The 15,170-nt window shown below is 40.0% G+C and overlaps 1 protein-coding gene across 2 annotated transcripts in view; it reads left to right on the top strand.

Annotated features, from left to right (window-relative positions):
• The window catches only part of Ptk2 (protein tyrosine kinase 2), a 217,360-nt gene that overhangs the window by 33,913 nt on the left and 168,277 nt on the right, over positions 1 to 15,170 (top strand). The window lies entirely within an intron of this gene.

The following is a 15,170-nucleotide window of genomic DNA, read 5'->3' as shown; positions in this document are numbered from 1 at the left end:
ATGGGTAAAATACATATCTTCTTGGTTACAGTTACCAAAATTTTTCTCAACAGCTAGGGGAAGGTAGGAAGAAAATGGGTAGAGCTGTGGCTCAAATGGTAGAGTGCTAGCCTTGAGCACAAACTCTTAGGGACAGTTGTCAGGCCCTGAGTTTAAGCTCCAAGACTGACACAAAAGTAGAAATAAAAAGAATGCTGGTATGCTTCTTAAAATTGATGAATTCCAGTTGACTTGGCCAGGTGGCAGTCATGCAGCAGTTGCCATTGCTGCACAGTGTGGGAAAGACTCGCATATCATGTTCATTCTGGTTATATGTGTCATTGATGTGTTAATTGCGATTTAAAATGACTTCTAAAAGATTGTGCTGTGACCCTTTTATTTTTTGGTTGTTGTCGAAGTTACTAGATAGGCAGACTGGGATAAAAAATAAGAGTACAACTTAAGTTCAATTATTTTTTGTTCCTTATATTTTTAGAAAGGATGTTTATAGGCCTTAACAGAATGTATTAAAAGGTACTATAAGGGCTGGGAATGTGGTCTAGTGGCTTTCCTGGCATTCAGGAAGCCCTGGTTCGATTCCTTGGTACCATGTACACAGAAAAAGATGGAAGTGATGCTGTGGCTCAAGTGGTAGAGCTCTAGCCTTGAGAAAGCCCAAGGAAGCGTGCTCAGGCCCCGAGTTCAAGCCCCAAGACTGGCAAAAAGAAAAAAAAAACTTTGACTAGCATGTGTGATGACTGAGGTTCATTTTCCAGCACCACAAAGCAGCAGACCGATAATATACTTTTAGTTTTTCTGTTATCTCAGGATCCTCGGTTTGAATAGCTGCTATTTTCAGCATGTAGCCACAGAGCCTTTGCCTTTTTCTCAGTATGGGACCTTATTCCTTGTTTCTGAGAACATTCTTTGAAAACTTTTTTTATATAATAAGTCAAGCTGAATAATTACAATAACTCAGTAATCGTAATATTTCTCATCAAAGCATAGATGTGCACTGTTTCCCTTCCTTCTTATAGTTATGCATATGTTATGCATGTGCGTATTTATTTATCCTTATTAACCCTTTGGGAGTAAGTTGCTCTTTCCTCTAAAATAACCTCACAAAGAGCTGGGCATAGGTCTTAACATCTTACTCAAGAGGCTGATTTCTTAGCATCCTGGTTTGAAGCCTGCCTGGGCAGTTAGATAGAAGAGACTGTTATCTTCACTTAACTACCCAAAAAGCTGGAAATGTCTGGGCTCTGGTGGCTCATGCTTGTAATTTCAGCTATTTGGGAGGCTGAGATCTGAGGATTGTGGTTCAATGCCAGCCTGAGCAGGAAAGGAAAGCCCATGAGACTCTTTTTGTCTCCAGTTAACCAACAGAAAAGCCAGAAGTGGAGCTGTGGTTCAAGTGGTAGAGTGCTAGCCTAGAGCTGCAAAGCACAGGGTCAGCATGTAGGCCCTGCATTCAAGCTCCAGGACCTGCACATCTTGCTCCCTCTCCCGCCCCACACCCCCCCAAAAAAAAGCTGAACCATTTTCTTTTCTTTTTTCTTTTTGACAGACCTGGGGCTTGAACTCAGGACCTAGGCACTGTCCCTGAGCCTTTCTGTACCCAAGGCCACTACCTTTTCTGTTTATTTGGTACTAAGGAATCGAACCCAGGGTTTCATGCATGTTAGGCAAGCGCTCTACCACTAAGCCACATTCCCAGCCTTGGATCATTTCCTTTTTTTTTGGTTGATCATAGGGCTTGAACTCTGGGCCTGAGTGCAATTCCTGAGCTCTTCCGCTCAAGGCTACTGCCATTCCCCTTGAGCCACAGCCCCATTTCCTGATTTCTAGTGCTTAGTTGGAGTTAAGAGTCTCACAGACTAGTGCTCGGACTGGCTTTGAACTGCTATCCTCAGATCTCAGCCTTCTGAATAGCTAGGATTACAGACCTGAGCCACCATACCTGGTGACTATTTCCTTTTGACCAGTGAATTACTCTGTGTTCTTTGGAAATGAACCTACAAGATTTAAAAATATGCATGAATGTGTCATTTATTGTTAATGTTTCATTAAAATCTTAAATACATTTCAGATTATTACTTTGAAAACATACAATTTCAATTAATATTAAATTAGTTTAATTAATGCTTACATATTTTCAAAGTATGACAGCACTTACCTGTCAAATTCATTATGCTTACCTGTTAAAAAACAATATTTATGGGCTGAGAGATTGGTCTAGTAGTAGAGTAGGCCTAGCATAAATGTAGTCCTGGGTTTGATTCCTGGGCACCACATACCTGAAAAGGCCAGAAGTGGTGCTATGGCTCAAGTGGTAGAGCTCTAGCCTTGAGAAAGCCCAAGGACAATGCCCAGGCCCTGTGTTTCAGCTCCAGGACTGGCAAAAAATAAAAAAATAAAAAATTAACATTTGTCAGGGTAATTATACCTTGAAAATAGCCTATAAGTTAAATTTCAGAACTGAAAATAGTGACCTTTTATAATATCTGTGTTTAGGCAGTATAAAGAAGTCTCAGGCTCAATTTACGTATTTCTTGACACAGATCTGAAATCAGCTCTTTCCTTTCAATGGGAAGTGATGAGACTATAGTTGGGATAATATGGCAGTTAATATTGAAATATTGCTGTTTGTATTTTTTTTTTGAGTACAGTGCTTAGACAGGGAGAGGGTATTTTTAGAAAGAAAAAAATATTGAGGTTAACCTTATTCTTCCAGTTCATATTTATGACGATATATATTTTAACTTCTTGAGTTTTACACATGTATCTTAAAATCTGCCCCCCTCCCTCGCCCCCCCAGTCTTGGGCTTGAACTCAGGGCCTGAGCACTGTCCTTGAGCTTTCTCAAGACTAGCACTCTACCTCTTGAGCCACAGAACTACTTCTGGCTTTTTTTCTGTGTATGTGGTACCAAGGAATTGAACCTAGGGCTTCATGCATGCTTGGTGAGCACTATAATACTAGGCTATACTTCCAGCCCTTAAAATCTTGCTTCCCCCCCACTCCTCCCCCACCCCTCGTCTTGGGACTTGAACAGTCTGTCCTTGAGCTTTCTCAAGGCTAGAGCTCTACCACTTGAGCCACAGTACCACATCTAGCTTTTTTTCTGTGTATGTGGTATGGAGGAATTGAACCCAAAGCTTCATGCATGCTAGGCAGGCATTCTACCACTCATGGGCTAAAATCTTGCTCTTAATATTAGCATATTTATTTAGTTGCTGTATCAGTATACATATAAAAAACCAGGTATAGTTTGGGAATAATAGTTTCATCATTACCATTAACACTAGGCCTCTGAATACATTTGCGTTTAGTTCTCCCCCCCCCTTTTGTGGGTGATGGGGCTTGAACTCTGGGCCTGAGTGCTGTCCCTGATCTCTTCAGCTGAAGGCTACCGTACTACCCCCCATCAACAGCCCCACTTCCCATCTTGGTGCTAATTTTATGAGAATTAAAAACTGTACATCTTGGTGCTAATTTTATGAGAATTAAAAACTGTACATGTATTCATGTGTGAGTGCTGTGCTGGGACATGAACTCAGGGCCTGGGTGCTATCCTTGAGCAAGGCTAGAGCTCTAACACTGGACACAGGTCCACTTCTGGGTTTTTGGTTGTTAATTGGAGATGAGCTTTTTTGTCCAGGCTATACTTGAACTGGGATCCTCAGATCTCAGTCTCTTGAGAAGCTAGGATAACAGGCATGAGTCATCAGTGCTCAGCTCAGTTCACTTTTATTTTTAAAAAAAATCCCCCCCCCCCCGTAGGATGGTATCATAGGATAGTCTAATTACTATGCTTTATAATTTTACACTTTTCTCTGAGATGATTTCATCCTTTTTCTGGGCTTATTTGTTTTACTTTGCTTTTAACTAACTTGCAATAAGAATTTCTTATATCATAGGCCAATAAATTTGTACTCCTGCTTGGACACTAGTTTTCTGGTACCTACTAAAATGAAGCATAGAGTCTGTGATTTGGTAGTTTCATTCCCAAGTGCATATGTAGTAGGAACATGTGTATATGTGTCCAGGTGCCATGCCTCTGAGATTGGCTCACACCAATGTGGGTCTTCTCCCCATGACCCTCAGAGCTGCTTGTTAATATTTACCAGCCAGATCTTCATGTGCCACTTGAGCCACGGTGCCACTTCCATCTTTTTCTGAGTATATGGTACTGAGGAATTGAACCCAGGGCTTCATGTATGCTAGGTAAGCACTCTACCACTAGGGTACACTCCTAGCTCTGCATTTTTGTATTTTTGCACAGACACACTAATGTGTTCAGGTTGGCTTGTAGTAGATGCTCCCTTAATCATATTCAGATGAATGAATGGAAGAATATTTTTTTTTAGTCTGACTTGAATAACTGGGAATAGTTCTAGTTAGTAGGACAGAGGTTTAATGAAGTTCATTAGCTAAGGAATTTATACTTGCAAATAACAGAAACTCACTTCATACTAGCTACAGTAAGAACAAAGTATCACTTTATGTAATTTGGACTTAGAGGGTGAGTGGCTTTAACAGTGCCTGAGGTTGCACCTGAGCCATAGGGACTAATGTACTCTAATAGGTCTCTCAGCTTCTACAGTATGCAGAAGTGTGTAGGAGTACAGTATGATGACACCCACTGTTGAAACATTCAACAGAAAAATGATGTCAGATAGGCCTCCCTATGGGACTGTCAGGTTTTACAGGGTGTTAATTCTGTGCTTCATATTTCTACTCTGAGGAAAAGAAAATGCCTTAACAATAGCATGTTCCCTTTATATAGTTAGTGCTTGAGGACTTGAGGATGCTTTATTGGAGGTCACACTACATGTTGCAAAACTGCTTTTGAATAAAATTATCTTTTTTCTTTTTTGCCAGCCCTGGGCTTGAGCTCAGGGCCTGAGCACTGTCCTTGGACTTTCTCAAGGCTAGAGCTCTACCACTTGAGCCTCAGCACCACTTCCGGCTTTTTTCTATGTATGTGGTACCGAGGAATCGAACCCGGGTCTTCATGCATGCTAGGCAAGCACTTTAACCACTAGGCAAAACTCCCGGCCCTGAATAAAATTATCTTAACTCTAGGAAATGGTGGGTTTTCAGTTATGCAAGTGACTTACTTTAAATGTTAGTTTAAATTATGCACCATGAATTTGAAAGAGGTTATCATTGCAGCTTTCATTAGCAGTTGTCATTGTTAAGAAAAGATAGAATTTTTTTATTGAAGAATTTATTAACATTGATTTTTACATCATATTTCAAATGACGTGTTTAACAAATAAGTATTCAAGAAGGGAATCTCTATATGCAATCACTGGTTCTTAGATTTTAGAACATAATTAAAATTAGGCTGAGGGTTTTTATGTCATAGATACATATTAATCTATGTAATAAAACATTATGTCTATAGAATCATAAATTTTTATGTCTATGTAGTTGTGTTTATATTTCCAATACTATGTCCATAGCATTGGGTACACAAATATTGTGTCATCCCTCTTGTACTGTTTGGATCTAATAGCCACATATTAAGGATACTATTTGCCTTTTGTTCCTTTGGTCTTGACTTACCTCACTCAACATGATTCGTTCTACATTCGCCATGAATGCAATTATTTTAAGAAAAGATAGAACTTTTGCCCAAGAAGACCCAGTTATCAATATTTGGTTTGAAGGTGGCAATACAAGTGATGATTAAAAACCAATGGAAAAGAAAACATCATTCTATAGAGTTGTTTTTAGAAGTGAACCTTACATGTAGAAAATAGAAATAACTCTCTAACAGATAGTTCGAACATTTTACCAATATGACTGTAAAGACTGAACAGATAGAGGCATGACAAATGGTAAGTGTTTAAACTAAGGAGCTGTTCAGGTAGGAGGCTGAAAGAATGCCTTCCCATGGTGGTTCCAGAGCCCTGGTCTTTGGGATCATTGTAAGATCCTGGGCTTTTTGTCTTGTGTGGGCTGGGAGCTTTGTGGGGGCTTGAGCAGAGGCATGCCTCAGTGGTCAGAGAAGCTAGGAGGATGGTGCAACTGATGATGATGCTGGTTAGTGATTTGGGAAACATGTCAGAACATGATGAGGTGGGTTTTGTATGTTGGGATGTGTCGGGGGAGGTATTGGGGTTTAAACTCTGGGCCTTGTGTTTACTGGGATAACACTCTACTACTTAAACCATGCATCCAGTCCTGTCTTTAAAAAATTAATTTACTTTATTATTATAGAGGTGATGTGCAGAGGGATTACAATTACATGAGTTAGGTAATGTCTTCTGTTACCACATTCTTTCCCAGTCTCTTCCTTCAGTCTCTCTCCATGAGCTGTAAAGTTCACTTTCATCAGTGTCCAGTGAGCTCCACTGCTGCACCTTTATACCTTTCCCCTTGAGTTCTGTCCTTTTCTCTCATCCTTCTGAAGATGGACACCTGAATATATCATATATAAGGTAAAGAAGACAGAATGTTTTGTAGAAGAACAAAAGAGAGAAAAAGCATGAGGTTTCTTATTTCCATTTCTTGGAGTTTCAGTATGTGTATTTTATATAAATAGGAAGAAGCACTTTAGGCATTATGCCTTTGATTTTCTAGCAGTTTTAGTTACATCACAAACTTGTTTATATTTTGTTTTGTTGACCCATTCTTTGATGAGAGTGGAATATTAAAATCTTCCAGTATTATTGTGTTGGGTGTCTATCATGTTCTCTAAGTCCAAAAGTGTTTGTTTAATGTATTTAGGTGTTCTATTGGTTGGTGCATAAATATTGACCACTATAATTTCCTCTTCATTGATCATCTTCTTTATTATGTAATAACCTTGTCTCTCAGTAATGATTTTAATGAAAAATCCATTTTATCAGATATCAATATGGCGACTCCTGCCTTCCTGCAGGATGCATTGAATGAAAGATCTTTTTCCATCCCTTAACTTGGATGAATCTTTGACTGTGAGATGGGACTCTTGGAGACAACAATGGATGGATCTTGTTTTTTGATCCAGTCTGTTGCTCTGTGGGTGTATGTATGTATATATATATATATATATATATATATATATATATATATTTTTTTTTTTTTTTTTTGCCAGTCCTGGAGCTTGAACTCAGGGCTTGAGCACTGTCCTTGGACTTTCTCAAGGCTAGAGCTCTACCACTTGAGCCATAGCACCATTTGTGGCTTTTTTCTATGTATGTGGTACCAAGGAATGGAACCCCTGAGTATTCCACCACTAGGCCTAACTCCCAGCCTATGCTGCTCTACGTGTTATGGGACTTGAACTCTGAGCCTGGGCACTGTCTCTGCACTCTTCAGCTCAAGGCTACTGCTCTACCCCTGAGTCACAGTGCCACTTCTGTTTTTTTCTGGTGGTTAATTGTAAATAAGAATCTCATAGACTTTAGTGCCCAGGGCTTACTTTGCACTGCAATTCTCAGATCTCGGCCTCCTAAGTAGTTAGGATTACAGGTGTGAGCCACCATACCTGGCTGCTCTATATATTTTGGTTGGGGAATTGAGTCCATTAATGTGTAGGATTATTATAGAGAGACATGTCATGTCTATATTTTGCTTCTTTCCTCTTCCTGTACTTACCAGTCTTCTAGTGACTTTTGCCTAATGCATTTCCTAACTTTTATTTCCTTCAGGTTGTATATGCTTCTAAGTTCTTCGTTGAGGTCAGTTGTTATGGTATTTTCATCTTTTTTTTTCTGTACATTTCTTTAAAAAAATTTTTTATAGTAATACAAGGGTTACATTACATTCACCAGATAGAATGTATATTCCTTAACAATCATTACTACCCCTTCTCATGTTTTTGTCCCCATTTCCCTCCCCCACCCTGTACATTTCTTTTATTAAGTCTTATGATAAGGGGCATTTGAGCGCCATAATCTGAGTTACATTTGTTTATTTATTTGTTTGTTTGTTTGTTTATTGACAATCCTGGGCTTGAGATCCGGGCCTGAGCACTGTTCTTGGGCTTTCTCAAGGTTATTGTTACTACCACCAGAGCCACAGCACTATTTCCAGCTTTTTTCTGTGTATGTGGTACTGAGGAATTGAACCTGGGTCTTAGTGCATGCTAGGCAAGCACTCTGCCACTAGGCCAAACTCCCAGTCCAGTTATTATTATTTTTTAAAAGATTTTATTCACATTGATTTTTACATCATATTTCAAATGTTATGTTTAACAAGTATTCAAGAAGGGATTCTCTATGTACAGTCACTGGCACATAGATTTTAGAATATAATTAAAATTAGGCTGGGGCTTTGTATGTCATAGATTCATACCAATCAATTTTCATATTTTAATGAGGTGTACAGCATTTCTATTTCTCTCTCCATATCTTTTTGGGTGAACTGTATGTTTGTTTGTTTTTCTTTTCTTTTCTTTTTTGGGGGGGACCTGTTTCATCTTTGTCATTTCTTCCTTGCATTCTTCTGTTTGTTTTTGGATATCCACTTTTATTTCATCAGTCAGTTCTCTCATGATTTTTTTTTTTTTTTTTTTTTTTTTTTTTTGCCAGTCCTGGGCTTGAACTCAGGGTCTGAGCACTGTCCTTGGACTTTCTCAAGACTAGAGCTCTATCACTTGAGTCTCAGCACCACTTCCGGCTTTTTTGTATGTATGTGGTACTGAGGAATCGAACCCGGGTCTTTGTGCATGCTAGGCAAGCACTTTAACCACTAGGCCAAACTCCCAGCCCATGATTTTTTTTTTTAATTGTAATATGTAGAGGGGTCACAGTTACATTTGCCAGACAGAGGGTGCATCACTTCTCACACATTGACACCCCTTCTCATGTTTTTGTCCCCATTTCTCTCCCCCCTCCCCCTCTCTTATTATTTCTTTGATGGGTCTTTTGTCTTCCATCTCTTCTCCTTTACTCACTAGGATTCTTCCCTTAATTGTTGTTGGCATTCGGATTTGGCTTGTTTATCTGATGTTTATAAATTTTGCAGTTGCCCTTTGTGATTTACTCATTTGGGTTCAGGTTGTGGTGGAGGAATGTGATTCACTGGAGGGATTTCTATCAGACTCTGCTTTTGGCAATCTTCAGCTCTGGGTGGTGCAGATAGTAATGTGTCCTGGTCAGTTGGTGGGCCTGGTGATGGGTTCCTGTTAAGTGGCACACAGCAGTCTGGTGTTCCGGCCTGGGTGGGTGTCTGGGGTAGGTGAATTCCCTCTAGTAGTGGTGGGGGTGGGAAGAGTGTCATTCTGGCCAGAGTCTGGGGCTGGCATCTATTTCCAGAACCTGGAGCAGCTTTCCAGTACAGTTCCTCCTGTCTGGCAGGCAGCATTGTGAAGGTTTTCTGTCTTTGGAGGTTGTGGTTTCTCAGTATGTGTTGGGAGCAGAGTGCAGGATCAGGCTGGCCCATGAATCTGCATCACTGAGTAAGATAACCACACAAAGAAATGAGCTGTCATATATGAATGCCATGCCTAACTTTAAGCTATATCGCTGATATTGTGAATCACTTTCTGCTGAGACTTGATTACCATGGGGTACGAATGTGTTGTTGCTTTATCACTCTGTGCTGAGACATACAGTGAGAGTGAACAAGTGGACCTCCCCTACCCTGCCCACCTTTGTGCTGATAGGCTCCCGCACCCTATATTAGCTGAATGGACTTCCTCAGTAAATGAGTTCCTGCTTTGATGGGTCTCCTGATTGTCATCTGGGGAGGGAGGGCTGGGTGTGGGCGGTCAGTCTGCTCTCTCCTTTCTCTGGCTTGTCCTGGTCGGGACCTGTTCTCCCTATCCCTCCTGCCGCTCCGGAGGGACCCAGGACTAAAAACCCCGACGGGTGTGGATCTATGTCAGCATGTGTGCTGGTCGGATCCCATCCCAGTATTGTCCCAACTTCTTTTTGCTAGTTATTTTGGAAATAGAATCTGATGAACTTTTCTGTGTAGCCTAGTGTACCTCAATTCCCCCAATTACAACCCCTTGACTAGCTAGAATTACAAATGTGAGGCAACAGCACCCAACTAAGATCAGTTTTGGGGGGGGCAAGAGGGGGAAGAGCAGTGGTATGCTTTTAGATGCTTGTAATTTTATTTTTTAAAATACGATTTTAAGTAAGATTGTAGCAAGGAATTATTAGGTTTCTGTCATGCTTTTAAGAATTTTATTTATTTGGAATTCTTGGTTGATTTAAAAAAAATTATTTCCTGTGATTGAGTTACACCCTTAATTAGGCTGTTTTTTTTTTTTTTTTTTTTTGCCAGTCCTGGGCTTGAGCTCAGGGCCTGAGCACTGTCCTCGGACTTTGTCAAGGCTAGAGCTCTACCGCTTGAGCTTTAGCACCACTTCTAGCTTTTTTCTATGTATGTGGTACCGAGGAATTGAACCTGGGCCTTTGTGCATGCTAGGCAAGCACTCTACCACTAGGCCAAACTCCTGGCCCCGGGCTTTTTTTTTTTTAACAAAAATTATTTTAAAATACCACAGAACTCTTCCAGACTATACTACAGACTATTTTGGAACCTTTTTTCAGTCTCAAAAAAAGTGCTATGCCATTAGCTATTATTGTCTGCTACCCCTTAGTCCTAGGAAACCACTAATTTGTCTTGTTACAGATTTCTCTATTCTGGATATTTTACATAAAAGCAGTCATGTATGTATCTGGCTTCTTACACATAACATGTTATTTTCAGTGTTTATGTTATGTGTGTCAGTATTTTATTCCTTATTATTGCTTAAGTAATATTTGACAATAAATATTTTATATTTGCTTTTAAGACTTAGCTTGCCAAAGCCATGTCTTTTTTTTTTTTTTTTCCTGGCCTCTGGCAGCAATTTTCTTTGAATAGCAGAACACAGATTCTCAGCCTCCCTCTTATTCCTAGGATTGTCAAGTGAATGCCAAAGGTAAAAAGTATCTTCAAAAGATTCCGAAGTTCTTCATTTTCAGAAGTTTTAACACCTCTTCTCACTGTCTTCGCAGCTTTCTGCTGCCTTCCGGCATATGACTTGTATTTTAATCACTTTACTAGTTTTTCCAGAGGAAGTGCCGTTTTACTGCTAGCTGCTGCTTGAATTCAGAATTAACCCTCCCTCTGTACTTAGCTCCCTTCCTCTCTCCGGTCTTTGTCTCTGTCGTTCCCCCCCTACCCCCCTTGCTGTCCTGGGGGCTTGGCCTCAGGGATATTCTCTTGAATATTGTCATTCAAGTCTGATCCTTTACCATTTGAGCTATAACTCCACTTCTGTCTTTTTTGTGGTTCTCTGGTGATTAGATTCTTCATAGACTTCTGCCTGGGCTGGTTTCTAACAGTGATCCTCAGACCTCAGCCTCTTGAATACCTAGGATTACAGGCATGAGATACTGCTGCCCAGCTATTATTATTATTGTTGTTAGTAGGATTTGAACTCTGGACCTGGGCGTTGTTCCTGAGCTCTTCAGCTCAAGGCTACCGCCCTACCCCTTGAGTCACAGCACCACTTTCAATATTCTATTTTTTATTAAAGAATTTATTAATGTTGATTTTTACATCATATTTTAAATGACAAGTTTAACAAACAAGTGTTCAAGAAGGGAATCTCTATTTACAATCACTGGGACTTAGTTTTTAGAACTTAATCCAAATTAGGCTAAGAGTTTGTATGTCATAGAAACATATTAATTTATGAAATAAAACATTAGGTCTGGGCCGGGAGTTTGGCCTAGTGGTAGAGTGCTTGCCTAGCATGCATGAAGACCCGGGTTCGATTCCTCGGTACCACATACATAGCAAAAAGCTGGAAGTGGTGCTGAGGCTCAAGTGGTAGAGCTCTAGCCTTGAGAAAGTCCAAGGACAGTGCTCAGACCCTGAGCCCAAGCCCAGGACTGGCAAAAATAAAATAAAATAAAATAAAACATTAGGTCTATAAAGTCATAGGTTTTTATGTCTATATAGTTATGTTTATATTTCCATTACCATGTCCATAGCTTTGGGTATGCAAATATTGAGTCCTTGCTCTTGTACTCTTTGGATTTAATAGCCACATATTAAGGATACCATGCGCCTTTTGTTCCTTAGGTCTTGACTGGTCTCACTCAACATGATTTGCTCTAGATTCATCCACTTCCCTGCGAATGCCATTATTTTATCTTGTCTGTTGGCTATATAGAGTTCCATTGTGTGTGTGTGTGTGTGTGTGTGTGTGTGTGTGTGTGTGTATCACATTTTCTGTATCCATTCATCTGCAGTAGGGCAATCTGGATTGTTTCCATTGCCTGGCTATTGTGAATAGTGCAGAGATGAACATAGCTGAGCAGGTGTCCTTATCATATCTTGGGATATGATGTTCAGGGTAGATGCCCAGAAGTAGTATGGCAGGATCGTAGGGAAGGTCTTTTTTCAATATTCTATATGATGGAAATGAATGTTGATGAGCAGGATCATTCATCTGCCTTTTTGCCTCTTGCTCCATTGGACAATATTGTCCTGGTTTTGTCTTCCACTTATTTTGAGCTTTATTTGCTCACGTTTTTGGTTTTTTTGTTTGTTTGTTTTTGGTGGGTCATGGGGCTTGAACTTGGCCTGGGCTCTGACCCTGAGCTCTTCAGCTTAAGGCTACCACCCAACCCTTGAGCCAAGTTCTACTTCCTCATTTTCTAGAGGTTCATTGGAGATAAGAGTCTCAGGTCCTTTTGTGCCCTGGCTGGTTTTGAACCTTGATCCTCAGATCTGAGCCTCCTGAGTAGCTATGATTATAGGCATGAACTGCTGCGCCCAGCTGTTTTATGAAGGTCAAAACAGATGTTTTCTATTTTTATTATACGATCACTTAAAGTTATAAGTTTTCCTTAAAGTATTCTTTTAGGTGCATAGTAAAGAGCTGCTGCTGCTGCTGCTGCTGCTGCTGCTGCTTCCTCTGTGGTGGGGCTTGAACTCTGAACGTGGGCTCTGTCTCTTGAGCTCTTCAGCTGAAGGCTACCACCCTACTCCTGGGCCTGGATGTTGTCCCTGAACTCTTCATCTCAAGGCTGCTGCCCTGTCTCTTGAGTCACAGACTTACTTCCTGTTTTCTGGTAGTTAACTGGAGATAAGAGTCTCATGTTCTTTAGTGCCTGGGCTGGCTTTGAACTGTGATCCTCAGATCTCAGACTCCTGAATAGCTAAGATTACAGGTATGAGCCACTATGCCCGGCTATACTTATTTTTCCTCAAGTATTTTCTGGTGTGTCCTTGAATTTGTTATTTGGCTTAAGAATTATTTAGAAAGATGTTTTACTTCTAAATGCTGCTAACTTGACTCCATATTGTTTCTTTTCAGCATACTTTTTGTGTTCACATACTGTTTTTAGCAGAAAGTACAACTACATGGCGCAAAATTCAAATGGTTTATGTGGCTAATTCACAACTCCTACCTCTCTTACACTGTATTTTTTCCTCACTATATTTTTCATAGATGGAATTTGTTCCTAATTGTGTAATCTCTTAATCATGGCATCTTCATATGCAAGCAAGAACAGATATAGTGCTTTCCATTAGCATACCACTATGTACACTCTTCCATACTTCTTTTGGGGAGGGCAGTTTTGAGACTTGAACTCAGGGCGTAGGTGCTGTCCTTGAGCTTCTTTTTGCTCAAGGTTTGCACTCTACCACTTGAGCCATAGCACCACTTCTAGCTTTTCTGTTTATGTGGTACTAAGGAATCAAACCCAGGGTTTCAGGCATGCTAGACAAGCAGTCTACCACTAAGCCACCTTCCCAGCCCCCATACTTATTTTAGAGACAGGCGCTAATGTATCTTTAAAAATGTTTATTTTTTTCATTAGTGAGTATTTCCAATGTCAGTGGAATTTTTTTTTTGAAAGCATCACTTTTTTATTGCTTTTGTAGTTATTTGATGTTCTAAACTTTCTTTTTCTTTTCCTGTTGTTGAGCACCCAGGCTGTTCCCATTTCTTACTATTAAAATTAATCTGTGAATTATTTAAGACTCAAACTGGCTTAAACCTTAAATGTGATTTGTTGGAGGGTTATTAGATTGATGTACTGGAATTTTAAAGGAGGAATGCTTTTGAGGGGTGGGGATCCGATATCTTTGCTTGCTTTGCAGGAGTTGTGAACTGTTTAGTGGCCAGAACTCTGTCCTAATTGTTTGGGTTCCTGCTGCCCAAGGGTACAACTTCAAAGCCTCTTCAGACTTTCAGGGGTTATCAGTGTTTCCTACCTTGGAACAAAACAGTTACTGTTCATTATTTCCTGCTTATAAGGAAAAAAATAACTTGGTGAAGAAGTGGCAAAATAAGCTGGATTTTACTGGGCCAGAGGTTCTAAACTTGTTTTAAGCAGTGTTAATTTTAAATGAAGTATTTGTCTTTGTTGTTGTTAATGTTCAACTTTTGGTAGTGGGGTTTGGACATAGGGCCTTGAACATGGCTAGCCTGGCGTTTTGCTACTTGAGTCAAGCTTCCCTAACCCTGCTATTTGATAGTTTTTGAAGTCAGCCTCTCAAACTTTTCAGTCTGTTTTCAACCTACCATCCTCCGAATTTCAGCCTCTTGAGTAGCAAAGATTATAGATATGACCCACCAGTGCTCGGCCAGTTTACCTTTTGATATTTAAGTTACATTTAATACAAGCAAAACCTCTCCGTTTTAAAACACATACAGGTAGGTTGAAGTCTTGGCAAGTTTTGGTGCTTGCTCTGCCTCTACTACTAAAAAATGTTTGAAAATGTATTTAGTACTATTTTACAGACTTTGTCCTTAAAAAAAAATCAACTTCCCAACAATTTCTAAATCTGGAATTTAGGAGTATGTGGCAGAGCAAAAAAGAAGTCATTAATTAGATTATGGAAAAAAAAACTACCATATATGCTATTACTAATACTCCATTAAGTACTGTTATACTGTGTAGGTTAGTGATGAGGCTTCTTGTTTTGTTTTGTGGTGGGCTTGAACTTTGAATTCTGGACCTAGCCCTGTCTCTAAGCTTTTGTGCTCAAGGCTAGTACTCTCTCACTTGAGCTACAGTTCCACATTTAGCTTTTTGCTGGTTAATTGGAGATAAGAAGTTCTTGGACTTTCCTGCCTAGACTGACTTTGAGTCTCAATCTTCAGATTTGAGCCTCTGTGGTAGCCAGGATTATAAGCATGAGTCACTGGCTCCATCTAATTCTTTTCTTTCCCTCCTCCTCCTTCCCTCCTATGCCCTGCCCCTTGGAGTTTGTAATCCTAGCTACTCAGA

Source organism: Megascapheus bottae, chromosome 9, assembly GCF_031878675.1.
Source record: "Megascapheus bottae isolate mThoBot1 chromosome 9, mThoBot2.hap1, whole genome shotgun sequence".
NCBI classification, from domain to species: Eukaryota; Metazoa; Chordata; class Mammalia; order Rodentia; family Geomyidae; genus Megascapheus; species Megascapheus bottae.
Note: the sequence above shows the minus strand (reverse complement) of the source record. Positions and strands in the feature narration are given on the sequence as shown.